The following is a 27707-nucleotide window of genomic DNA, read 5'->3' as shown; positions in this document are numbered from 1 at the left end:
ACAACACTCGTTCCCATCATCATGACACATCCATTGGATTTGGTAAGTACATCTTTGGGCACCTCTGCACCTCATATACATTGGTTCACATCATGGCCCATACTCTCCTCTATTCCATCATGTAGGCCCTGTGAGGATTTACAATGTCCGGTGATTACCTCTGAAGCACCATCCAGGGCAGCTCCATGTCCCCGAAGACGCCTCCACCTCTCATCTCTTCCTGCCTTTCCCCATACCCTTTGTCCATTATGTCCACTTTTCCCAATCCAATGCCACCTCTTCTATGTGGACACTGGATTGGTTGTGTCCATTGCACCTTTATGTCAAGAGGAGGGTCAGATTCCACCTGGATGCTGGATGCAATCCTCCCATTTTCAGTTGTAATCACTCTAGGCTCCATGGTGTGGTGGTTGTCCTTCTTCACCTCCATCTTAGCTGAGTGTGGTAAGTCCAATAAATCAGATTGTAGGTGCTGGAGTCTGTTGAGGCTCAGGATCTGGCTATCACATTGTCAGTCCAGAGATTCAAATCCCCTAAATATATCTTAAACCCCAACATTAACTGCACCTCCAGCACATTAGCATGAAAGTCTTATGAAGGGAGATCCCATCTGAGTCCAGATTCATCACACATAAACACCATTTCCAAAGAGGGGCCATCTGCCCTGGTAGTTAACCCCATCGGCCATGACCATAACTCCCATGGGTCTCTTTAGCCCTCAAAGGAACCAATATCTGGGGGTTGTATCTGCTTTATCTGTCTCTCTGACTCTGCTCAGTTGTGCATGAGGGCAAACCTTCTGCCAGCCTCCAGACTCTTTTTTAGAAACTCGTAGCCATATAAACTCATTTCTCCTTTCCATTTCCCCCTTACTTTAGGTCAAACAGCATTTTAAAGTCATGGTATTTTATGTAGACATGGATATTCTGCTGATCCGCATTGAACCTTCCGTATAAGGTCATTTTCCAGTTGCATCATCAGTTGGTAGTTGATAGTGGTCCCTCGTTGCCAGGGAGGCTCATCCCCGGGTTTGACTTCTTTTTACACCTAAATAATATCCACTGTATGGTGTGATGGTTAAGGTCACATGTCAACTTGACTAGGTTATCAAGCACTGGTCTGATTATTACTAGGGGGGATATTTAAATCATCAGTTGCTCACATCTGTAGCTTATTGCATCTACAATCAACAAAGGAGACTGCCTTCAGCAATAAGAGACATCTCATCCAATCAGTTGAAGGCCTTACAGAAAGAACTGATGGTTTCAGCAGTCAGAGTAAAGAATTTCCATCTCTACTTCATCCAGCCAACTTCTGCTGGGGAATTCACTGAGACCTTTATCAGAGTTCCCAGCTTGTAGTCTGCCCTACAGAATTTGGACTCTTCAATCCCAACAGTCAAGTGAGCCAATTCCTATAAAAAAATCTTAATATTTATATACACACACACATCCTGTCAGGGTTCTGTTTCCCTGGAGAAACATAATACATATAGATATACCACAGTTCAATAGCTGTTTTGGTGGAGGGACTGATCCATGGAGCGTCCTACTCTGCCATCATCTCACAGTCCTGTTTGTGGCTTGTTTTTTCTTTTAAAGGTACATAGATCACACAAAAAGTTACCTTAAAAAATATAGGAGATTCCCATATGCCCCACTCCCCACTCCCCACTTGTGTTCTTAATCTCTAAAATTTACAAGCACTCTAAGCCCACCAAGGGTACAACTCTCTCTTCCCCTTCCCCCTCCTCCAAGTCCCTGGTAATGTGTAATCTAATTATTGTCTTCTTGAATTTGCCATTTCTAGATATTTCGTATAAGTGGAATCGTACAATATTTGTCCTTATATGTTAGCCTCATCTATGAACCTAACATTATGTCTTGAAGGTTCATCTTTGTTGTAGCAACATCAGAACTTCATTCCTTCTTATAATATTATAATATTATAAAGTATAATATTCCATTGTATGGATATACCACACTTTGTTTATTCAATTATCTGTTGATGGTGACTTGGGTTGTTTCCACCTTTTGGCTATTGTGAATAATGCTGCAATGAAAAACAAAAACAGTTGTTATAACTGAATTTCATATGTTCAAAAAGTTAAGTAGTGACCTGGAAATACTAAAAAATATAAAAATAATATCTGAAAAGAAATATATCCCAGATGGGGTTAATGTCAGAATAGATATTACATAAGAAATGTTTAATGAATTTGGAGGCATAGCAATAGATACTATCCAAAATGAACCATGCAGGGAAGCGGGCTTGGTCCAATGGATAGGGCATCCACCTACCACATAGGAGGTCCATGGTTCAAACCCCAGGCCTCCTTGACCCGTGTGGAGCTGGCCGATGTGCAGCGCTGATGCGCGCAAGGAGTGCCCTGCCACGCAGGGGTGTCCCCCGCGTAGGGGAGCCCCATGAGCAAGGAGTGCACCCCATAAGGAGAGCCACCCAGCATGAAAGAAAGTGCAGGCTGCCCAAGAATGGCACCACACACATGGAGAGCTGACACAACAAGATGACACAACAAAAAGAAACAGATTCCCAGTGCTGCTGATAAAATAGAAGTGGTCACAGAAGAACACACAGCAAATGGACACAGAGAGCAGACAACGGAGGGGGGGAATAAATAAATAAACAAATAAATAAATGAACCGTGCACACACACAAAAAAAATATTTTTAAACTGAAAAGATGTTAGCATAACATTATAAATAAAATTATACCACTGAATTTGTACACTTAAAAATGGTGAAAATGCCAAGATTTGTGATTATATATACACATATCCATAATAAAATAAATTTTAAAATATGAAAAAAGTATCAGTAAGTGATACGACAAGTTTAAACAGCCTAATATATTGGTAACTGGGGTTCACAAAACAGGGGGGGTGTTGTGGGAAACTGGTTTACCTATTAGTTGTTTCCTGTTATTGTACAAGATGTTCTGAGTTGCTTCCTGTTATTGTAAATTACTTTGTTGTAGATGTTGCAAGTTGCTTCCTGTTATTGTACAAGATGTTCTAAGCTGCTTCCTGTCATTATAGAAGACGTTGCAAGTTGCTTCCTGTTATTGTAAATTACCTCATTGTAGATGTTGCAAGCTGTTTCCTGTCATTGTAGAAGATGTTGCAAGTTGCTTCCTGTAGCAAACAGTTGGCTTGTTAATTTCCAAATAAATAGGCTGTGGAAACTAGGGTTGAGGCTCTCAGTTTCAAAAGCTGTGAAGTCCCCTGGTTCCATCTTTGTTTCCTCTCTTGTGTCTTTCTTTCCGTCCTTTTATTTCTTCAGTTCTACATTGCTTTCCCTTCATGCAGACCTAACGCTGAGCTGGTCTCAGCTGAGGGGGACAGAAAAAAATGTTTAATGAAATATGGCCAAAAACTTTCCAAACTTAATGAAAACCATAAATCAACAGAAGATCAATGAACTTCAAGCACAAAGAACATGAAGAAAATGATACCAGGCATATCATAATCAAATTGTTCAAAACCAGTCATAAAGAGAAAATCTTAAAATATTTGGAGAAAAAAGATATGTTACGTATGAAAAATGAAGGTAAGGATGACATCAGATTTCTGGTAGGAAACAAGGTAAAAAAGAAGGCAGTGAAATAACATCATAAGAGTACTGAAAGCTAAAACCCATCAACCAATAATTCTATATTGGGAAAAATATCTTTCAAAAAATAAGGTGAAAAAGAGACATTTTCAAATATACAAAAGCTGAAGGAATTTGTCACCAGCAGACCCTCACTACAAGAAAGGTTAAAGGAGATCATTTAGGCAGAGGGACAATCATAACAGATGGAAATCTGGCTGTACACGAAGGAATGAAGAATACCATAAATGGGAAGCGGACGTGGTCCAATGGATAGGGCATCTGCCTGCCACATGAGAGGTCCATTGTTCAAACCCAGGACCTCCTTGACCTGTGTGGAGCTGTCCCATGCACAGTGCTGATGCGTGCAAGGAGTGCCATGCCACGCAGGGGTATCCCCCATATAGGGGAGCCCCACACTCAAGGAGTGTGCCCCATAAGGAGAGCCACCCAGTGTGAAAGAAAGTGCAGCCTGCTCAAGAATGCTGCTGCACACACAGAGAGCTGACACAGCAAGATGATGCAACAAAAAGAAACATAGATTCCCAGTGGCGCTGATAAGGAAAAAAGTCGTCACAGAACACACAGTGAATGGACACAGAGAGCAGACAACTGGGGTGGGGGGGAAAGGGAAAGAAACAAATAAAAAATAAATCTTTTTTTTTTTAAAAAAGAATACCATAAGTGGTAACTATATGAATAAATATATACAATTATTTTTCTTATTTTTTGTGATGATTTGAAGCTGTAAGGACCCCAGAAAAGCATTTTCTTAAAGGTGATCCACTCCTGTGGGTGTAAACCTATTGTAAGTAGGGGTGTTTTGATTACATAGCTTCAGGTAAGGCACAGCCCAGGGTAGGTCTTAATCCACTTACTGGAGTCCCTTATAAATTGGATGAATACAGAGATACAGATGGAAAGAAAGCCATGGAAGCAAAGAGCTGAAGTAACAAAAACTGAAAGAGAAGGGAGAAACCAGTAGATGCTGCTTTGTACTTTGCCATGTAACAGAGGAGTCCAGGATCTCTGGCAGGCAGTCCATCTTCTGGGAGAGAGTATTGTCTGATGATGCCTTGATTTGGACATTTTTCTCAGCCTTGGAACTGTAAGCTTGTAAGCTAATAAATCCCCATTGTAAAAGCCAACCCGTTTCTAGTATATTGCTTTTAGCAGCTTAGCAGACTAAAGCATCAATTCAAAAGATAACTGACTGCTTAAACAAACATAACAATAATGTATTATGGTGTTTAAAACCCACAAAAAAGTAAAATTATTGACATACATACACTGGAATAATACATACAATGGAATATTCCTTAAAAGGAATAAAGTTCTAATACATGCCATTACATAGATAAACCTTGAAGATATTATGTTGAGTGAATTAAGTCAGACACAAAGGGACAGATATTTTTTGTGTCCACTTATATAAAATAGCTAGAATATGCAAATTCATACAGACAGAAAAAAAGAGTATAGGTTACCAGGGGTGGGGGCAGGGGGAATAAGAAGTCAATACATAATGGGTACAGGGTTTCTATTTGTGGTGATGGGAAAGTTCTGATAAATGATGGTGAAAAGGATAGTCCAACCTCATGAATGTGATTAATCTAACTGAATTGTGTCCTTGGAGCAGCTGAAATGGAAAAGTTTATGTTGTATACATGTTTCCACAATTTAAAAAAAGCAACTGGAAGAGTGGAGGGGGGCTGTGTAGGAACCTCATATTTTTTAATGTAATGTTTTTTGTGATCTATGTTTCTTAAAAAAAAAAACAATTAAAGGGAAAAATTTTACTGGAATAGTGAAAATGATGTAAAATGATTTAATTGATGAATGTAAAACTATGTAATTATACTGAATATCACTGATTATATATTTTAATGGATTTATGCTTTTTAATAATACTAATAAAATTGATTAGATAAAATATTTTTAAAAAGAGAATAATTAAATGCAATACAGGATCCTTAACAGGATCTAATAATGGAGGAGAAATGGCTCAAAAGGACATTACTGGGACATGTGAAAAAAATGGAGTATAAACTGTAATCTTTACATAATGTTAAATTTCTTTAACTTGAGGACATTACTTAAGGTGATTACATAAATGAATATCCTAGTTCTTAGGAAATGCATGTGGCAGTATTAAGTGTTCAAGGAGCCTGATATATACAACTTACTCCCACATGTTCAGAGAAAGAGAGGAGGAAAGACAGTGAAAGAGAGAGAAAGGAAAGAAAGAGAAAAGAAAGAGAGAGAGAAAGGGAGGGAGGGAGGGAGGAAGGAGAGAGAGGGAGGAAGGGAAGGGAGGGAAGAGATTAGGTAAATGTGGCAAAATGTTAAAATTGGTAAACTGGTGTATTAGTCAGTCAAAGGGGTGCTGATGCAAAATACCAGAAATCAGTTGGTTTTTACAAAGGGTGTTTATCTGGGATAGGAGCTTACCGATACCAGGCCATAAAAAGTAAGTTACTTCCCTCACCAAAGTCTATCTCCACGTATTGGAGCAAGATGGCTGCTGACGTCTGCAAGGGTTCAGGCTTCCTCCGTTCCTCTCTTCAAGGATCTTGCTTCTCTCTGGGCTCAGTGTTCCTCTCTTCCCAGGGCTTGCTTCTCTTTCCTCTGTGTGCTTACTTCCCAGGGCTCCAGCTTAAGACTTCAATATCAAACTCCAACAACAAAACTCCAACCTCAATATTCCTTGAGGAATACTCTGTCCTTTCCCATGTCTTATCTGTGAGTCTCAACCCACCAAGGGGTGGGGACTCAACACCCTACTGGCACAAGAAGTTTTGAGTCCAATATAATCTAATACGCCCAGAGGAAAAAACCAATTTACAAACATAATCCAATATTTCCTTTTGGAATTCATCAAGAATATCAAACTGCTATAACTGGTTATCTATATGTGGGGATATGCTGGAGTTCTCTGTATGGACTTGGTCTTATTTTTGCAATTGTCCTGTATGTTTGAAATTATTTCAAAATAAGAAGTTTAAAGGAAAAAACCATTGAAACTGAAAGTTCTTCGAAATCAATAAAGCCTCTAGCCAGACTGATTAGGAAATAAAAAAAGAGAAAAGACATGAATTACCAACATCAGAAATGAAAGAAATGACATCACTACAGAGTCTACAAATATTACAAGAAAAAACAGATTATGAACAACATCATATCAACAAATCTACACCTTAAGTGCTAGAGGCAAATTCCTTGAAAGATGCAAATTACCAAAAATTACTCAAAAAGAAACAAATAACTTGAATAGCTCGATTATTTATTAAAGAAATCATTTTGGTTAAAAGCATTCCCCAATAGAATATTCAAGGCCTAAAGCACTCTTCCAGGGATGTATAATGTTTGAGCAGCTCAGGCCTGCTTAAATAATTCTTTCCTGCACACATGTATATATACATATTTATTTCTCTATCAAAATAAACATGATTTCATACTCATATCTACCAAAACAATATTCCTTCTAACCTTTCTACTTGCTTATTTGTAACTTCTTTCTCTGACAGTAAGAAACACAGCTTCCATTTTTTATAATGTACTTACTTATTTTTCAACTCTAGTAAACTCACTTCTAGTCACTTTTTAAAAATAGATTCCTTGGGATTTTTGACATAGATCATGTCATCTATGAATAAAAGCAGTTTATTTCCAATCTATATGCTTTTTTTTTTTTTCCTTCTTGCCCTGGTTAGATCTCCAATACAATGCTGAATATGACTGGTGACAGTGGAAGTCTTTGTCTTATTTCCGTTCGTAAAGCACATGGGAAGCAGAATTCTAAAGCTGTTCTCCCATGATTTGTTCTCCCTGATTACCCAATGAAATATGAATCTATGTACTGCTGTGAAGGGATTTAGCAGGCAGATTTAAGATTTAAGGTTACTAGTCAGCTAACCTTAAATTAGATAGATTATCTTGGAATACCTAAGTGGACCAATCTAATTATATGGCCCTTACAAGCATAAGAGGAAGACAGACATACACCAGAAGAGGAAGTAGCCAAAGAGAGAAGATGCAGAAAGGGAGGTCAGAAGGATTCAAAGCATGAGAAAGACTTGACTTGGCATTACTGGCTTTGAAAATGGAAGAAGAGAGCCACAAGCCAAGGAATGTAAGTGGCCTTTAGAAGCTGATGACAAGCCCCAACTGAGAGCCAGGAAAGAAACAGGAACAGAAACAGGGACCCCAGTCCCACAACTGCACGTAACTGAATTCTGCCAACAACTTGAATGAGCTTAAAAGTGGATTCAACCTGTGAGTCTCCAGAAAAAAAAAAAAATGTAGCCCTGCTAACAACTCGAATCCAGCCTGGTGAAATCCAGAACACAGAATCTGCTAAATCATGCTGTGTCTGGACTTTTATCAAACAGAACTGTGAGATGATAAATGGATATTGTTTTAAGCCACTAAATTTGTGGCAATTTGTTAGGGCTACGAAAGCATTTGGTATTTTAATATTCAGTATAATGTTGTAGAGTTTTTTCATTGGTGCCATTTATTGGGTTGAAGAAGTTCCTTTACATTCCTAGTTTACCAAGATTTTTTTCAAGAATGGGTATTCAACACTGTCAAATGCTTTTTCTGCCTTTATTATGATGATCATATGGTTTTTCTCTTTTTTATTAATACAGTGATTTATATTATGTTCTTGTCTCTTTTTTATTAATATATTAGAAAGTCATGATAACAAATCAAGCTTTTCATACAAAGCATATAAAGGAACAAAATTGCAAAGGTCTCTCACTTTGGTATGCCAAAATTATTTATGCCAGGTGGGGGAATATTGACCCTTACTTTTAATATTATTTCTAAAAAATAGCTTTGTTGAGATATAACTCACCATAAAATTCATCTTTTTCAAAGTGTACAACTGAATGATTTTATTATATTTAGTTATGCAACCCTCACCTTTATCTAATTTCAGAATATTTTCATCATCCCAAAGAGAAACTGTACACATTAGCAGTCACTCTTCTTTCTCTCCTCCCACCTCCTGGCAACCACGAATCTACTTTCTGTCTCTATGGATATGCTTATTCTGCATATTTCATATAAATGGAATCATACATTCTTCCTTCACTTAGTATAAGTATTCAAGGCTCATCCATATTATACTAGGCATCTGTACTTCATTCCATTCTATTGATGACTATTATTCCATTGTATGGAGGACCATGTTTTGTTTATCCACTCATCTGTTTATAGACATTTGGGTTGTTCCCACTGTTTCAGCTATTATTAATAATGCTGTTATGAACATTAGTGGATGTTTTTTGCAGATGTACGTTTTCCATTCCTGTGAGTATCTACCTAAATAAGCTTACTCTATGTTTAGTATTTTGTTTCCCAAAGCAGCTGCACCATTTTACATTCCCACCAGTAATGGATGAGGATTCCAATTGCTCCACATTCTACCAACACTTGTTATTATGTCTTTTTTTATTATAGCCACCCCAGTGGGTGTGAAGTGTTAACTTGTGGTTTTGATTTGCATGTGTCTCACAACTAATGATGCTGACTATATTTTCATGTACTTATTTGTCATTTGTATGCCTTCTTTGTCCATTTTTAAATTGTGGATTTTGGTTTGGTTTGTTTTTGTTTTTGGTCTTTTTATTGTTAAGTTATAAGAGTTCTTTATATATTCTGGATACAAACATATAATTTGTAAATATTTTCTCCCATTCTGTGAGTTCTCTTTTAACTTTCATAATGGCGTCATTTGACACAGAAAAGTTTTTAATTTTAATGCAGTTCAATTGACCTATTATCCATTTGATGCCATTGTCTAATTCAAGATTTGCTACTTCAAGACAAAATTTGTCTAATTTAAGATTTGCTACTATGTTGATTATTAAATGTCAAGCTAACCTTGCATTCCTTAAATGAAGCCCTCTTGACTTCATGATTTATTACCCTTTTTATATATTGATGAATTCAATTTGCTAATATTTTATTAAGGATTTTGGCATCTATTTTCATGACAGATGTTGAACTGTAGTGTTTACTCCCTGTAATGTCATTATCAGGTTTTAGAATCAGAGTTATGCTGGCCTCAAATTTATTTTGGATGAGTTCCCTTTTCTATTTTCTGAAAAACATTATATAAGCTTAGTATTATTTCTTCCTTAAAATTTTGACGGAATTCAACAGAAATCTGGAGATTTCTTTCTGGAAATGTTTTTTATAATTAACTCAATTAAAAAATAAATATAAGGTGTATTAGGCAGCCAAATGAGTACTGATGCAAAATACCAGAAATTGGTTAGTTTTTATAAAGGGTATTTATTTGGGATAGGAGCTTACAGATACCAGGCCATAAAGCATAAGCTACTTCCCTCACCAAAGTCTATTTGAAGCAAGATGGCTGCCAATGCCTGTGAGGGTTCAGGCTTCCTGGGTTCTTATGTTCCTGGGGCTTGCTTTTCTCTGGGTTCAAGGTTCCTTTCTTCCTCGTGCTGGTTTCTCTTTCCTCTGTGGGCTTACGTGCCAGGGTTCCAGCTTAAGTCTTCAGCATCAAACTCCAACATAAAAACTCCAATATCAGAAACCCTCCCATCAAAAGCTCCAACTCTGTCCTTTGCCATGCCTTTTATCTGTGAGTCCCTACACTAAACACCCTAATGACCTGGCCCAGTCAAAGCCCTAATCATAATTCAGTCATGCCCAAGCACAGATCAGATTACACACATCATCCAATATTTCTTTTTGGGATTCATCAATTATACCAAACTGCCAAATTATACCATCAATTATACCAAAGTATAAGTTACTTCTCTCACCAAAGTCTATTTTTACATGTTGGAGCAAGATGGCTGCTGATGCCTGCGAGGGCTCAGGCTTCCTGGGTTCCTCCCTTCCAGGGTCTTGCTCTTCTCTGGGTTCAGTGCTCCTCGCTTCCCAGGGCTCCAGCTTCAGCATCAAACTCCAACATCAAAAACCCTCAACTCTGTCCTTTGCCATGCCTTTTATCTGTGAGTCCTCACCCACCAAGGGATGGGGACTCAACACCCTAATGACATGGCCCAATCAAAGCCACAATCGTAACTCAATCACACCCAGGTACAGACCAGATTACAAACATAGTCCAATATCTATTTTTGGAATTCATACTCATATCAAACTGCTACACAATGCTATCCAGATTTTCTAGTTTTACCTTATATCCATTTTGGTATATTTTATTTCTCAAGGAATTTGTCCATTTTATCTAAATTGTTAAAATTATTGTTATAAATTTGTTCAGAATATTCCTGTATTATCCTTTTATTATGTGTAGGATATATGGTGATATCACTTCTTCCATTTCTTATACTGACCATTTGCATATTCACAAATACACAAAAAAATCCTAGTGTTGCTAGGGTTTAATCAATTTAATTAATGTTTTCAATAACCAATTTTTGATATTGTCTATTTTTGCTACTGTTTGTTTTTTACCTCTTTGTTTTCTGATTTCTCTTCCTTATTATTCCTTTTCTTCTACTTACTCTAGCAAATTACAACCTGTGAGCTAAATCCAGCCCACCTCTTTGTTTTTGTACCTGAGGGTTTTATTAGAACACAGTCATGCTCATTTGTTTACATATTGTCTATGGCTACTTTCAGGCTACAATGGCAGATCTGAGTAGTTGTGAGAGAGATTGTATGTCCCACAAAGCCTGACATATTTACTATCTGACTCTTTAGAGAAAAAGTTGGCTATAGATTTACTCTACTTTTCTTTCAGTAATTTCTTAAATTGGAACCCTAGGCCACTGATTTAAAACCTTTCTCATTTTTTAAAATAAATAAAATTATAATTTTCCCACTAATTACTATTTTAGCTGTAGCCTACAAATTTTGATACTTGTATTTTTTATCATTCAATTTGATACATTTTCTAATTTCCCTTGTTTTTTCTACTTTGACATGAGTTATTTACAAATGTGCTGTTCAATTCCTAAATATTTGAAGTTTTTCAGTATATCTTAGTGATTTCTAATTTAATTGCAGTAACGTCAGAAAACATTCTCTGAAAATTGGTCCAGCATATCTCAGATGATCCATGTGTACTTAAAAACAATGTGTATTCTTAAAAAGTGTGTTTTACAGATCTTTAGTTCAGTGATATATAAATGTCAATTAGGTCAAGATGATTGATGATCCCATTGAAGTATTAAGACATGCTATGTTCTTGATAATGTGTCTATTATTCCATAAATTACTGAAAGTGGTGTTTTAAACATCCAACTGTCATTGTGGACTTCTTTACTTCTCCATTTAGTCTTACCAATTTTCTTCATATATTTGGAAGCTCCGTTATTAGGAATAAAGGCATTTAAGATAGGTCTTCCTAAAGATTGTATGCTTTTATCACTATGCATTTTCTTTCTTTTTCTTAATAATACTTTGTCTTGAAGTCTACTTTATCTTTTATTAGTATAGCCGCTCAAGCATTTTGTTGCCTACTATTTGAATAGTTACCTTTTCCCATCCCTTTGTTTTCAATGACCTGTATCTTAAAAAAAAAAAACAGGAGGGGGGGGGGCAAGATGGTGGCTGAGTGAGTGCACCTGAGATTCTCTCCTGCAAAGAAGCGGCTGGGCAGTGTTGGAAATTCTTCGGGACCAGGCTGTTTTGGGATTGTGCAGGACAGGAGGTGTCTGGACATCGATTTGGTGGGAAGGTAACAGAGAAAATTCATCTGTAAGATAAAATTGAGGCTCTATTACATGGAGGTGAGAGCTCCACGCAGGACGCTCCCCTGGCGTGGGCGGCGATTTCTGGGGGCTCTGCAGTACTGGGAAATTCATAAGCCCTGAGCAGGCTATTGGGGGGCTAACAGGACAGGAGGCCTTCGCAGACCAATTTGGGGAGACAAACAGGAGTTTTATTGTGAAGCGGGGAATTTTGATTGCAGACACAAATAATAGCGCTTCTGCCTAGAGCCCTGCCCCCCCCAAGGCCGGCTGCCGATCTGAAGCAGCCTTAAATTGTTGACAATAAAGAGACATCACCAAGAGACTGTTTCAGGGCCTGCAGGGTGGGAGACTTCTGGAAGCCGATTAGGGGAATATTTTGCGAAGCGTGGGAATTTCAGTTTTGGACTCTGTTATCGGCGTTTCTGGCTGGAGCCCCACCCCCGGGCCTGGCTACTGATCTGCGTCATTAAATTGGCTGCAGTGTTGAGGTGCCCCCAGGTGGTCATTCTGGGGGCTTACACGGTGGGAGGTGTCCTGAAGTCGAATTGGTGATACAGCCACAGAATAGACCCGAGTGTGTGCGTGAATTGCAGGGTTCAGACACATAGGTTAGAGTTTGCGGATGTGACCTCTTCTATAGGGCTGGCACCCAGCTGCAGGGATCCCTGAAGGCTGTGTTGCACTACGGTGCTCCCAGGCTCCCTGTTAACCAGATTTGAGGTTGCCAGGTCTGAGTCCCCTAAACCCTGGTGGCCCACACCCCAGAGACTCACATCTCTTGAGTCTTCAATATCACAGACTTTCCATCCCTGAATCCATCACGCCCTGAGGTCCATCTGAGGTTCTTGAATGTCCTAGCCCTCAATGTTTGCATTTTTTCTGTTTTGTTTTTATTTTTTTATTTTTTATTTTTTAATGTCCTGATTGCTAACATTGCATTATCTCCTAGTATTTTCTCCCAGTGTATCCCCCAAAGTCTTTTTTTTTCCAGTTATTTAGGGGGGTTTTTTTGTTGCTGCTGTTGTGGTTGTTCTATATCTATTTTTTCTTTTCCCCATTGTTCCCCTCCCTTTACCTACCCCCTTTTTCTTTCTTTCTTCTCTTTTTTTTTTTCTCTCTTGTCCCTCATTTTCTTCTTATTTTATTTTATCTTAATTATACAATAGGTGCTGCAGGAACACCTCACATTTGCTGGGTTTCCTCATCCTCCACTGCCTCATTTCTGTGTGAATTGATTTTGGCTACCTACACTATCTCCTTTCCCCTACATCTTGATATCCTCCATCATCTACTATCTCTCCTATATTCCACCTCCCTTTCTTTGATCCCCAAAGTGTCTAAATCTTAATTTCTAATACCTTAGTTTTGTTGTCTGTCTTTTATCCACTCTTGAAACTATTACCTTTCTTTTCTCTTTCCCTCTCTCATGAAAACACTAGCTTTTTAATTCATACCATATTCCTCCCATATTCAGTCGACTACCTCATTATAGGTACTCTACCTACTGCTATAACTCTACACAACTTACATGAATCTAATATCCATCCTCCCAGATCTCATATTGTTGCTCTGTTACCATTTATCACCAATACTACTTTACACTTTTTCCTTGCTTACACAATTGCCTTTCCCTGGCACAAATACTTTCCTTTAAAGTGAACTCAACCAGCAATAAGAAATTAGAATAAGAAGAACAAAGTGACAAAGAGAAGATATAACACTTATGCAAAAACAACAGCTAATTAATCCCCAAGACTAGACAAAGAAGCTAAGGAACTGATTAAACCCGTCAAGATAAAATGAGGACCAGACAGCAACAAAAATCTACAAACCAAACCAGTAATCAGGAAAACATGGCTGAATCCTATGAACAAACTAAAACCAGGAAGGGGAGCAGAACTTCACACAAGTAATTAAAGATCTCAGAACATATATCACAGACAAATTAAACGAAGTAAAGGACGAGGTTAACAACATAAAGACAACACTTGGAGGGGAAATTGCAGACATACGCAAAAAGATAAAAGATATGATGGGAATGAACACCACAGTTCAAGAAATCAAAAATACACTTGCAGCAAATATCAGCAGACTAGAAGAGGCAGAGCAGAAAATTAGTGATATGGAAGACAGTACATCGTAAATCAAACAGATAGTAGAATTGATCGATAAAAAGATAGAAAAAATCCAGCTAGGACTTAGGGACCTGAATGACAATGCAAAATGCTCAAACTTACGTATTATAGGCATCCCAGAAAGAGAAGAGAAGGGAAAGGGGTTAGAAGGAGTGTTGCAGGAAATAATGGCTGAAAACTTCCCAAATCTACTGAAAGAGACAGATGTACATATTCAAGAAGCACAGCGCACCCCAATCATCATAAACCCCAACAGGCCCACCCCCAGACATATACTTGTCAAATTATCCAACACTCAAAACAAAGAGAAAATTCTAAAAGCAGCAAGAGAAAAGAAAACTATCACATACAAGGAAAGCTCCATAAGATTAAGTGCTGATTTCTCATCTGAAACCATGGAGGCAAGAAGGCAGTGGTATGATATAGTCAAGGTACTAAAAAAAAAAAATTTCCAACCAAGAATACTCTATCCAGCTAAACTAGCATTCAAAAATGATGGCGAGTTCAAAATATTCACAGATAAACAGAAACTGAAAGAGTATGTCAACAAGAAACCTCCCCTTCAAGAAATTCTAAAGGGAGTTCTGCTGGAAGAAAGGAAAAATCAGGACAGGCAGAGTTGGAGGAGAGTGTAAGAGCAACAAAAAAGACAAAAAGAAAAGGGAAAAAAATATATATGACAAACACAAGTCCAATCAAAATATGGCTAACATAAATAATTCCTTGAAAGTAATAACACTGAATGTCAAAGGATTAAACTCACCTATCAAAAGATTCAGACTGGGACACTGGATAAGGAAATATGACCCATCTATATGCTATCTGCAAGAGACACATCTTAGACCCAGAGACTCATGAAGGCTGAAAGTGAATGGTTGGAAAACAATCTTACAAGGAAACAATAACCAAAAAAAGGCCGGAGTAGCTATATTAATATTAGACAAAATAGACTTTAAATGCGAAACAATTGTGAGAGACAAAGAAGGATACTACATATTAGTGAAAGGGACAATCTGTCAAGAAGAACGAACAATCATGAATATTTATGCTTCTAACAAGGGCGCCTCTAAATATGTGAGGCAAACGCTGGAAAAACTAAGTGAAAGAATAGATGCATCTACAATTATAGTGGGGGATTTTAAAACACCACTATCAACTCTGGACAGAACATCTCAAAAGAGAATCACTAAAGAAACAAAATATTTGAACAGTATATTAAAGGAGCTGGATCTAATAGACATATACAGATCATTACACCCAAACACAGCAGGATATACATTTTTCTCAAGTGCACACGGATCATTCTCCAAGATAGACCATATGCTAGGCCACAAAGAAAGGCTTAATGAATTCGGAAAGATCGAAATCATACAAAATAATATCTCTGAGCACAGTGGAGTGAAGCTAGAAATCTGCAAGGGCCAGAGGCCCAGATTTCACACCAAGATTTGGAAATTAAACAGCACACTCATAGAAAAACAGTGGGTCAAAGAGGAAATCTCAAAAGAAATCAATGACTACCTTGAAACAAATGATAATGAGAACACAACATACCAAAATTTATGGGATGCACCAAAAGCACTACTGAGAGGGAAATTTATAGCCATAAATTCATACATCAAAAAAGAAGAGCAAAAATTGAAGAACTAACTGCACATTTGGAGGAATTAGAAAAAAAAACAACAAAGTAATCCAACAGGAAGAAGAAGGAAGGAAATAACAAAGATAAGAGCAGAACTAAATGAAATAGAAAATAAGAAAGCACTTGAAAAGATAAACAAGACCAAGAACTGGTTTTTTGAGAAGATCAATAAAATTGACAAACCTTTAGCGAGACTAACAAAGAAAAAAAGAGAGAAGATGCAAATACACAAAATAAGAAATGAGAAAGGAGATATCACCACTGACCCCACAGAAATAAAGACCATCATAAGAGAATACTTTGAAAAACTATATTCCAACAAAAATGACAATTCAGAGGAAATGGACAAATTCCTAGAAACACATAAGCAGCCTATATTGATGAAAGAAGAAACTGATGATCTCAACAAACCAATCACAAGTAAAGAGAGAGAATCAGTCATTAAAATCCTCCCAACTAAGGTGCTTCAGGGACAATCACCAGACATTGTAAATCCTCCCAGGGACCACTGGATGGAATGTGGGAGAGTATGGGCCATGATGTGGACCACTGACCATGAGGTGCAGAGATGCCCAGAGATGTACTTACCAAATGCAATGGATGTGTCATGATGAAGGGAGTGAGTGTTGCTGGGTGGGGAGTGGTGGGGTGGGGGTGGTGGGGTTGAATGGGACCTCATATAATTTTTTTTTAATGTAATATTTTTACAAAATCAATAAAAAATTTAAAAAAAAAAAAACCTCCCAACTAAGAAGAGCCCAGGGCCAGATGGCTTCACAGGTGAATTCTACAAAACATTCCGGAAAGAACTAACACCAATCCTGCTGAAACTATTTCAAAAAATCGAAACAGAAGGAATATTGCCTAACTTCTCCTATGATGCCAACATTACCCAACAGTACCAAATCCATACAAAGACACCACAAGAAAGGAAAATTACAGACCAATTTCTCTAATGAACCTAGACGCAAAAATACTTAACAAAATACTTGCTAATCGTATTCAACAACACATTAAACGAATTATACACCACGACCAACTGGGATTCATTCCAGGTATGCAAGGATGGTTCAACATAAGAAAATCAATCAATGTAATACACCATATAAACAGACTGAAGGAAAAAAAATCACATGATTATATCTATAGATGCAGAAAAAACATTTGACAAAATACAGCACCCTTTCTTGATAAAAACACTCCAAAAGATCGGAATACAAGGAAATTTTTTGAACATGATAAAGAGTATATATGAAAAACCTACAGCCAACATTGTTTACAATGGAGAGATCCTAAAATCCTTCCCTCTAAAGTCAGGAACAAGACAAGGATGTCCACTGTCTCCCCTTCTATTTAACATTGTCTTAGAAGTACTTGCTCGAGCACTGAGGCAAGAACCAGATATAAAAGGCATTCAAATTGGAAAGGAAGAAGTCAAAATTTCATTATTTGCAGATGACATGATCCTATACATAGAAAACCCTGAGAGGTCTACAACAAAGCTTCTAGAACTCATAAATGAGTTTAGTAAAGTTGCAGGTTATAAGATCAATGCACAAAAATCAGTAGCATTTCTGTACACCAATAATTAGCAAAATCAGAAGGAAATCAAGAAACAAATGCCATTCACAATAGTAAATAAAAAAATCAAGTATTTAGGAATAGATTTAACTAAAGATGTAAAAAACTTATACACCGAGAACTATACAAGACTGTTCAAGGAAATTAAAGAAGACCTAAATAAATGGAACAATATTCCCTGTTCATGGATAGGAAGACTAAAAATATTATTAAGATGTCTATCCTACCAAAACTGATCTACACATTCAATGCAATCCCAATAAAAATCAACACAGCCTTCTTTAAGGAACTAGAAAAACTAACTATGAAATTTATTTGGAAAGGAAAGAGGCCCCAAATAGCCAAAGACATATTGAAAAAGAAAAACGAAACTGGAGGAATCAAACTACCTGACTTCAAAACATACTACAAAGCTACAGTACTGAAAACAGCATGGTATTGGCATAATGAGAGACACACAGACCAAAGGAATCGAATTGAAAGTTCTGATATAGAACCTCATATATATAGCCATATTCGATAAAGCCACCAAACTCTCTCAATTGGGAGAGAATGGCCTATTCAACAAATGGTGCCTGGAGACCTGGATATCCATATGTAGAAGAATGAAAGAGGATTACCATCTCACACCTTATACAAAGATTAACTCAAGATGCATCAAAGACCTAAATATAAGAGCCAAGACCATAAATACCTTGGAAAGCAGTGTAGGGAAACATCTACAAGACCTTGTAATAGGAAATGGCTTCATGAATATCACACCAAAACTACGAGCAGCAAAAGAACAGATAGATAAATGGGACTTCCTCAAAATTAAAGCCTTCTGCACCTCAAAGGAGTTTGTCAAGAAAGTAAAATAGAACCTACACAATGGGAGAAAATATTTGGCAGCCATATATCCGATAAGAGACTTATAACTTGCATATATAAAGAACTCATATATCTTGAAAATAAAAAGATAAAAAACCCATTTAAAAAACAGGAAAAAGATTTAAACAGACACTTCTCCAAAGAAGAAGTACAAATGGCTAAAAAGCACATGAAAAAATGCTCCAAATCTCTAGCTATCAGGGAAATGCAAATCAAAACTACAATGATTCCCCCCAGCGTGGGACACGACACCCAGGGATGAGCCTCCCTGGCACCGAGGGATCACTACCACATACCAGCTGAAGAAGCAACTAGAAAATGACCTTGAATTAAGGATTCAATGCGGAACAGCAGAATATACCTGTCTACATATAATAACATGACTTCGGGAAGCGGTTTGACCTAATGTAAGGGGGAAATGGAAAGGAGAAATGAGATTATAAGGCTGTGAGTCCCTAAAAAAGAGTCTGGAGGTTGTCAGAAGGAATACCCCTATGTACAACTGAACAGAGTCTAAGAGACAGATAAGGTAGATACAACCCCAGGTATTGGTTCTTTTGAGGGATAAAGAGACCCACGGGTTCTATGGTCATGGCAGAAGGGGTTCACTGCCATGACAGATGGCCCTTCTTTGGAGCTGGTGTTTCTGCGTGATGGAAATGGACTCAGAGGGGATCTCTTTTCACAAGACTTGCATGCTACTTTATTGGAATTGTAGTTGGTGCTGAGTTTAAGATATATGTAGGGGATTTGAATCTCTGGACTGATAATATGACACCCAGGCCCAGAGCCTCAACAGACTTCAGCTCCTACACTTTGACTTACTGGACTTACTCCACTCAGCTAACATGGAGTTGAAGAAGGTCAACCACCACAACATGGAGCCTAGAGTGTCTACAACTAGAAGCGGGAAGAGTGCATCCAGTACCCATGTGGAATCTAAGCCCTCACTTGACATAGGTGTGCAATGGACACAACCAATCCAATGTCCACAGAGAAAATGTGGAATGGGTGTGGGAACGGTAGCCATGGGGGCTGCTGGGTGTGGGGAACGGGAGGAAGAGATGAGATGTGGAGGCGTTTTCGGGACGTGGAGTTGTCCTGGATAGTGCTTCACGGACAATTACGGGACACTGTAGATCCCCCCAGGGCCCACTGGATGGAACGTGAGAGAGTCTGGGCTATGATGTGGACCATTGACTATGGGGTGCAGTGATGCTCAGAGATGAACTTACCAGGTACAATGGATGTATCATGATGATGGGAGAGAGTGTTGCTGTGGGGGGAGTGGGGGGCGGGGGCGATGGGGTTGAATGGGACCTCATATATTTTTTTTAATGTAATTAAAAAATAATAATAAATAAATATTAAAAAAAAAAAAAACTACAATGAGATACCATCTTACTCCCATAAGATTGGCAACTATGAAAAAAACAGAATACAAATGCTGGAGAGGATGTGAAGAAATGGGAACACTCATCCACCGCTGGTGGGAATGCAGAAGGATCCAACCATTCTGGAGGACAGTTTGGTGGTCTCTCAAAAAACTAACCATAGATTTGCCATATGATCCAGCAATACCACTGCTGGGTATATACCCAGCAGAACTGAAAACAAGGACACAAACCAATATATGCACACCGATGTTCATAGCAGCATTGTTCACTATCGCCAAAAGTTGGAATCAACCCAAATGCCTATCAACAGATGAGTGGATCAATAAAATATGGTATATACATACAATGGAATAGTACTCGGCTTTAAGAACAAATACACTACAAACACACGTGATAACATGGATGAATCTTGAGAACCTTATGTTGAGTGAAGCAACCCAGGCATTGAAGGACAATTACTGCATGACCTCAATGATATGAAATAAGCAAGCTGCCTCAGAGAGCTAGAGACTGGAAGACAGGCTTACAGGAAATCGGGGGCTGAAGGAAGGATGTGAGCCGATGTCTGCAGGGGTGGAATCTATGATGAGCTGGCGGTAAGTATGAGCACAAAGGAGAGATAAAATGGGGGCAAGGGGTTGCCTTTGGGTGGGGCTTTGCGGGTTTGAGGAGGGCTGGGGATGGGCGGATGGGTAATATTGCCCAAAAAATTGGGGGGAGGGAGGGACAACATACTAACATAGGAGATTGTCAGGTGTTGGTTGAGAGTAAAATGCTGAGAAAACCGTATCAAAATATAATTAGGAGGATTACCTGTTTAGGATGCTCGGAGGGGATGGTCTGACATGGGATGGACTCCTGGGGAATGTCTGAATGCTCATTTTGCCAGGGTGGGTTGTACCATTAGGTAGAGACCCAAGTAGTGAGAGTGGGGGTGGACCCACATCCTGGGGAGGACTAATGCCATCAAATAGAGGGAACTGTATCTCTCGAGAGAAAGGGTGGCTCCCAGGGCATTAGGGCAGTTGAGCAAGTCAGGCCCTGAACACTGTTGCAAGTAGCTCTGGACGTGGTTCCTCAGGAAATGGAGATTGGCTGTCACTGTGGGCCCCAAGGGGAGGGGAAAATGGGTGATGAATGGATGGAACCAAGGTAAATGTGGGGGCGAGAGAGGAGTTTCGCGAGAGTACACAAGGATGGATATAAAACATGTATTACACCAAAAACATATAGGGGACGACAGACTAATCATGTAAACCATAATGTAAAACATAGGATAACTAAAAAATTTAGAAAACTGTATATCCTAAAGTACGGACCACATTGTAAGCACAGATGTCACCTTGTTTGAAAGCTATTGTCTCAATATCTGTACATCAGTTTCAGTAAATATGATATGAATAAGTTAAAAATTATCACTGTGGAAGGGAAAAGGTTTCATGGTGGATGTGTGGGAGTACTGTATATTGTATATATGAATTACTGTGATCTAAGGCTCTTGTGAAGAGAAGCTCATTAGGAAAAAAGAAAAGAAAAAGATAGGATGTAGAATTTTTCCAAATCGATATGTATTCTATATCTAACCTTTAAACTCATTGCTATATTCCATCTTACTAGTAAGGGAACCTGACATTATATTGGGCTTCGCTTTTCAGGAAGTTTTAGATCACAGAGTGGTTCAACAATGGCAGCGGAGGAATACTGGTATGGAATGTTATTGACAGGCGATATATGGTTGACAGGGAGTTATACAGGGCATGTGTCCAGGGTGCATGGAAATGTTTGGATATACTCATAGTGGAAACAATTAAAAACAACAGCTGGGGGGTACTGAGTTACTGGCCGGGGGCAGGCTCTGTCGTGGTCCCTAGGGGAGCAGCGGCAGTGCCCCAGGTGCAACGGTAAGGACCAGGAAGGAATAAGGGTTCAACAGTGAGCCCCTGATACTAATGACTATGCTTGTGAGCCTATACACCTGAAATAAGAACAAGGCCTAGAGCAGCACTGTGCCTAAGAGTTCCCTCCTGACAGCCTCTGTGTTACTCAAATGTGGCCAGGCTCGAAGCCAAACTCAGCATGTAAATGCACTGCCTTCCCCCCAGCGTGGGACATGACACCCGGGGATGAGCCTCCCTGGCACCGAGGGATCACTACCAAGTACCAGCTGATGACGTAACTAGAAAATGACCTTAAATTAAAGGTTCAACGCAGACCAGCAGAATATCCCTGTCTACATATAATAATAGGAGTTAAAAATGCTGTTTGACCTAAAGTAAGGGGGAAATGGAAAAGACAAATGAGTTCATATGGCTATGAGTTTCTAAAAAAGAGTCTGGAGGTTGTCAGAAGGATTGCCCTTATGCACACCTGAGCAGAGTCTCAGAGACAGATAAAGTAGATACAATCCCAGATATTGGTCCTTTTGAGGGCTAAAGAGACCCACGGGTTCTATGGTCATGGCAGATGGGGTTCACTGCCATGCCAGTTGGCCCTTCTTTGGAGCTGGTGTTTCTGTGTGATGGAGCTGGACTCAGATGGGATCTCTTTTCACAAGCCTTTCATGCTACTTTACTGGAATTGTAGTTGGTGCTGGGGCTTAAGATATATCTAGGGGATTTGAATCTCTGGACTGACAATATGATAGCCAGGCCCTGAGCCTCAACAGACTTCAGCTCCTACACTCTGATTTATTGGATTTACTCCACTCAGCTAACATGGAGTTGAAGAATGTCAACCACCACACCATGGAGCCTAGAGTGCCTGCAACTGAAAGCAGGAGGATTGCATCCAATATCCATGTGGAATCTAAACCCCCTCTTAACACAGATGTGGAATGGACACAACCAAGCCAAGGTCCACAGGAAGGAGGAATACAGTAAGGATCAGAGTGGACTTAATGATATCCTATTCATGAACTACTGTGGTTAATAATCGAGAAGATGTGGCATTGATGTGGAAAAAGTGGCCATGGTGGCTGCTGGGTGTGGGGAATGGGAGGAAGAGAAGAGATGTGGAGGCATTCTCGGGACTTGGAGTTGTCCTGGGTGGTGCCCCAGGGACAACTGCCGGATGTTATATGTCCTCCCATGGCCCACTGAAACGTGGGAACGTGGGAAAGTGTGGGCTATGGTGTGGAACACGGGACATGGGGTGCAGCGATGCCTGGAGATGTACTCACCAGATGCGATGGATGTGACATGATGATGGGGGAGAGTGTTACTGTGGAGGGAGTGGTGGGGTAGGGGCGGTGGGGGTGAATGGGGACCTCATATTTTTTTAATGTAATATCTTTTAAAAAAATGAATAAATTGAGTAGAATTTGGAAAAAAATAAAATAAAAAATAAAAGATTAAAAAAAAGTGTGTAGCGTAGCGAAACCTCATGTAAAATATGAATATGGGTTATATTGCATATATGACTGTTTTTCTTTGAAGCTGAACAAATGTACATTAATGTAACAAGATGTTAATATCAGGCAAAAGTACAGCCAAAGCAAAATATGGACAGTAGTGTATATAGTAATATATTAATAATCTTCCATTAAGGGTTTTAAAAAAATATATTTGCTAAGTGAAAAACACTAGATAAAAGGTACTACATATTATTTGATATGTATATAAATGTTTGATATAAATATAAATAAATTAGAAAGATGGAAAGAGAACAGCAGCTTTGAGTGGCAAGGGAAGCAAGAGATTGAGAGGTGATTATTGATGGTGATTATTAAGGTGATTATTATAATAATAAATTATTATTAAGAGATGATTATTTTTGGTTTGTTTTTTGTTTCTTATTATTATTGGAATAATGAAAACTCTGGTAATGACTGAAGTGATGAATGCACAACTATGTGATTATACCAAATACCACCGATTGTATACCTTGGGTAGACTTCACACTTTGAATGGGTTTTATACTTTATTAATATGTACCAATAAAATTGAGTTATTTTTAAAATGTATCAATAAAATTGACTAAAAAAAGAAGCTACTGGTAATGGATAGCAGTGATAGTAGCACAACATTGCAAACATAATAACACTGAATTGTATATTTGAAAGTGGTTGCAATGGGAAATGCAATGTTCTACATGTATCACGATAAAAAAGCATATCTGCAGATGGCATATAGTTGAGTCTTACAATTTTCTCTAATAATCTCTGCCTTTTAATCAGTGTTGAAACTACTTATATTCATGTAATTATATGTGTTTAAATTAGGCCTATCATTTTGCTATTTGTTTTTTATTTGTCCCATATTATTTTTGTTCCTCTGTTCATCCTTTCCTGCCTTTTTGGAGGGTTAATCTAAAATTTTTAGTACTCTTTTTAAAATTATTTTATTAGTTTCTTTTTTTTCTTTTTTTTTTTTTAAGATTTATTTATTTATTTAATCCCCCCACCCAGGTTGTCTGTTCTCTGTGTCTATTTGCTGCGTCTTGTTTCTTTGTCCACTTCTGTTGTCATCAGCGGCACCGGAAGTGTGGACGGTGCCATTCCTGGCAGGCTGCACTTTCTTTCGCGCTGGGCGGCTCTCCTTACGGGTGCACTCCTTGCGCATAGGGCTCCCCTACGCGGGGGACACCCCTGCGTGGCAAGGCACTCCTTGCGCGCATCAGCACTGCGCATGGGCCAGCTCCACACGGGTCAAGGAGGCCCAGGGTTTGAACCGGGGACCTCCCATGTGGTAGACGGACGCCCTAACCACTGGGCCAAGTCCGTTTCCCTAGTTTCTTATCTATTGCTGTTTGCATTGTTTGATTGTTCTGGGGATTATAATATGCATTCTTATCTCAGTCTTTTTAGAGTTAATATTATATCACTTCAAGTAAACTCTAAAAACCTTGCAGCAATGTAGTTCCATTTATCTCCCATCCTCTGTGCTATATCATATATATATTACAACCACATAAGGAATAAACTCCAGAATACAGTGTTACATGTGTTATATATTTTGCTTCAATCAATCAAATAACTTCTAAAGAAATTAGGAAAAGAAGAAAATATGAAATCTTTCTCATTTACTCACATATTTACCACTTCAGATGCTCTTCACTCCTTGCAGTAGATTCACATTTCCATCTGAGGTCTTGCTAAGCTCTGAAATTCGATTTATAAACCCATTATTCTACTTACAAATATTGCTAGCCCATTTTTACAATTTTAAGTGAGCTTTAATTAATGTTTTGTCCCAATCACAACCTAAATTCCCATAAATTTTATAGATTGTATTAAAAAGTTCAATACATTGCTTTCTTCTCCACCCCCTACCCCCCCACTCCCCCGCCCCCAGAAAGGATTTTTTAAAATTCAAGTAACTGCAAATAGGAAACCTGAGGAGGGCCCCAGGTGGGATAAATAATGCCTATCCCCTCCCCTGACATCTTCACTGGTCTCCACGCTCCTCCTCTCCTCACTCTGCTGCGGCTTCCTTGGGGCAGGTGCCCACCTGCCCTGGGACTGCAGCAGTCAGTCACCCAGCCTGCCGGATTCCAGACTCTCTTCTTCAAGGAAAGTATCCTGTGGGAGGAGAATATAGGCAGGTCAGGGGGAGGCAGCGAGGGCGAACACTTGGCGCTGGTAGCAGCAGCAGCTACGATGGGCCTTTTTTTTTTTTTTTTTTTGGTAAATTTAGCTGATTTATTGTTTTTTGTTTTTTTTAATTAATTTTTAATGTTACATTTTTTAAAAATGAGATCCCCATATACCCCGCCCCCTCTCACCCCACTCCTCCCATAACCACAACCTCCTCCATCATCATGGGACATTCATTGCACTTGGTGAATATATCTCTGAGCTCTGCTTCACCACATGGTCAATGGTCCACATTATAGTTTGCAGTCTCCCCCAGTCCACCCAGTGGGCCATGGGAGGACATACAATGTCCAGTAACTGTCCCTGCTGTACCATCCAGGACACCTCCAAGTCCTGAAAATGCCCCCGCATCACATCTCTTCTTCCCATTCCCACCCTCAGCAGCTACCATGTCCACTTTCTCCATCTCAGTGTTACATTTACTTCCACTACTAATCACAATGTTTCCAGAATAAGTATCAGTAAGTCCACCCTAATCCATACTCTATTCCTCCATTCTGTGAACCCTGGGATGGCTATGTCCAGTCCACCCCTCTATCAAGAGGGTGCTTCGACTCCACTTGGACGATGGATGCAATTCTCCTGCTTGCAGTTGTAGGCACTCTTGGCTCCCTGGTGTGGTGATTGACCTTCTTCACCTCCCTGTTAGCTGGCTGGGATAAGTCCAATAAACCAGAGGGTAGGAGTTGCAAGTCTGTTGAGGCTCAGGGCTTGGTTATCACATGGACAGTCCAGAGAGTCAGGTCCCCCAAGTATACACTAAACCCCAGCGCCAACCACAGGACGATGGACCTTTTAAGAATGAGAAACACTGAACGACAACAAAAACCACAACTGGCCAGAGGTGGGTTGTGATCAGAAGAAAAATGGAACCAGAACCTTGGGGGGAGGGGGGGGAAGGGGTGGAAGTGGTCTTGGTAGTTTCTTATTAGTAGTATTCAGTTTGAGGAAAGCGGAAAGGAGCCTAAAGTGGAAGCAGATAGATTTGGGCAAGCAGCCCCAGCCCACCTGAGTGTGCACCACAGGAACCTGGGCCTCCTCAAGCCCACTTGTATAAAAGGTGATGTGGTATCTCCATCACTGTAATGTGCTCAGATTCCAGGGTGAGGGCAAGGTAGGCTGGAGCCCCGGTGAAGAGGGTTTGGGGACTCAAACCCCAACTGCTTTCCAGCGTCCCAAGGGAGGGCCACTGTCCAACCTTCTGCAGGGCCCTAGTAAGGTGGGGAAGGAAGAAAGGGAGGTGTGAGCTCCACCTGGTGGCAGGGACACGGGTTGGTTCAGGGCATCCTCAGCGCCCGAACATCTCCCTCCACTGGCCTCCCTGCAGCTGCCAGGATGGAACACATCCGAATGAGATGGGGCTTGGGCCGCTTTTAAGGCCAGAGAAGCCCCATCCCACTCTTTTCTGGGAAGCCAGAGGGAAGACTACAGGAATAGAAAAGTGGGCCCTAAACCAGGAGCCCAGGCAGCAATGTTCCCACCCCGGAATTGGAGATGCAGCTGGCGCAGGGCGCGGCCAAGTGGGAAATTAGCTCCGTCCGGAGGGCAAGTGGGGGGTGGGGGGAGGGCGGAGGGAATGGTCGCTGGGAACCAAAACCGAAAAACTGTTCCCCACCCGGGCCGCGGGCCGCGCTAGAGTGAGGGCGTGAGTGGGCGTGAGGGTGCCCAGCGGGGGCTGCTGACGCGTGGGCTGCGGAAGGAGCAGAGGGTGGGCACGGCGCGAGGTCGCCCAGCCCCGGGCACTGCTCCCTCCGGCCAGAGTGCGCGGTGCGGTCACTGCTCCTCTTACAAGACTCCGGCGAAATGCCTTCTTCATCCTCCTCCAGCACTTTTTTGCGTCTGCCCCTCCGTTTCCTCCCTGGTGGTGGTGATGGTTTTCCTGGTCTCCGCAGCACCCTTGTTTTTGCTCCGCTGTGGTCCGCCCCGGCCTCTTAGGTGTTGGCACATCGCTGGGCTCCTTCGGAGGCTACTCGTGTGACCCGCTCGGCCCTCGCTTCTTAGTGCCGTCTTTGTTCTGCTGTGAGGCCAGGGGCCGGGTGGACTTCTAGCTCGATTCGTTCACCTTCCCATCTCTGCTGAGCAGGTGGAAGGGCGGTGGCTGGGAGGCGCGAGCCGCGCCGCCAGCCTGCGGGGCGCGCCCTGGGCTGCGGGGAGCGACAGTGCCCCGCGCTGA

At 40.1% G+C, this 27707-nt stretch overlaps 1 long non-coding RNA gene across 2 annotated transcripts; it reads right to left on the bottom strand.

Annotated features, from left to right (window-relative positions):
* Nucleotides 1–38: 38 nt before the first annotated feature.
* On the bottom strand, nt 39–27707 carry LOC101445210 (uncharacterized). 2 transcript variants are annotated; one of them, XR_009185474.2, is made up of 5 exons: nt 26543–27707; nt 25389–25459; nt 24969–25039; nt 2925–3351; nt 39–2052 (listed from the first exon to the last, which is right to left on the bottom strand). It is a non-coding gene; the product is annotated as an uncharacterized lncRNA (long non-coding RNA). The 2 variants fall into 2 exon arrangements; XR_011648610.1 differs by having other exon boundaries at nt 25389–27707.

The sequence above is a fragment of the Dasypus novemcinctus genome, chromosome 4, assembly GCF_030445035.2.
Source record: "Dasypus novemcinctus isolate mDasNov1 chromosome 4, mDasNov1.1.hap2, whole genome shotgun sequence".
NCBI classification, from domain to species: Eukaryota; Metazoa; Chordata; class Mammalia; order Cingulata; family Dasypodidae; genus Dasypus; species Dasypus novemcinctus.
The sequence above is the reverse complement of the archived record's forward strand: the minus strand, read 5'-3'. Positions and strand labels throughout refer to the sequence as shown.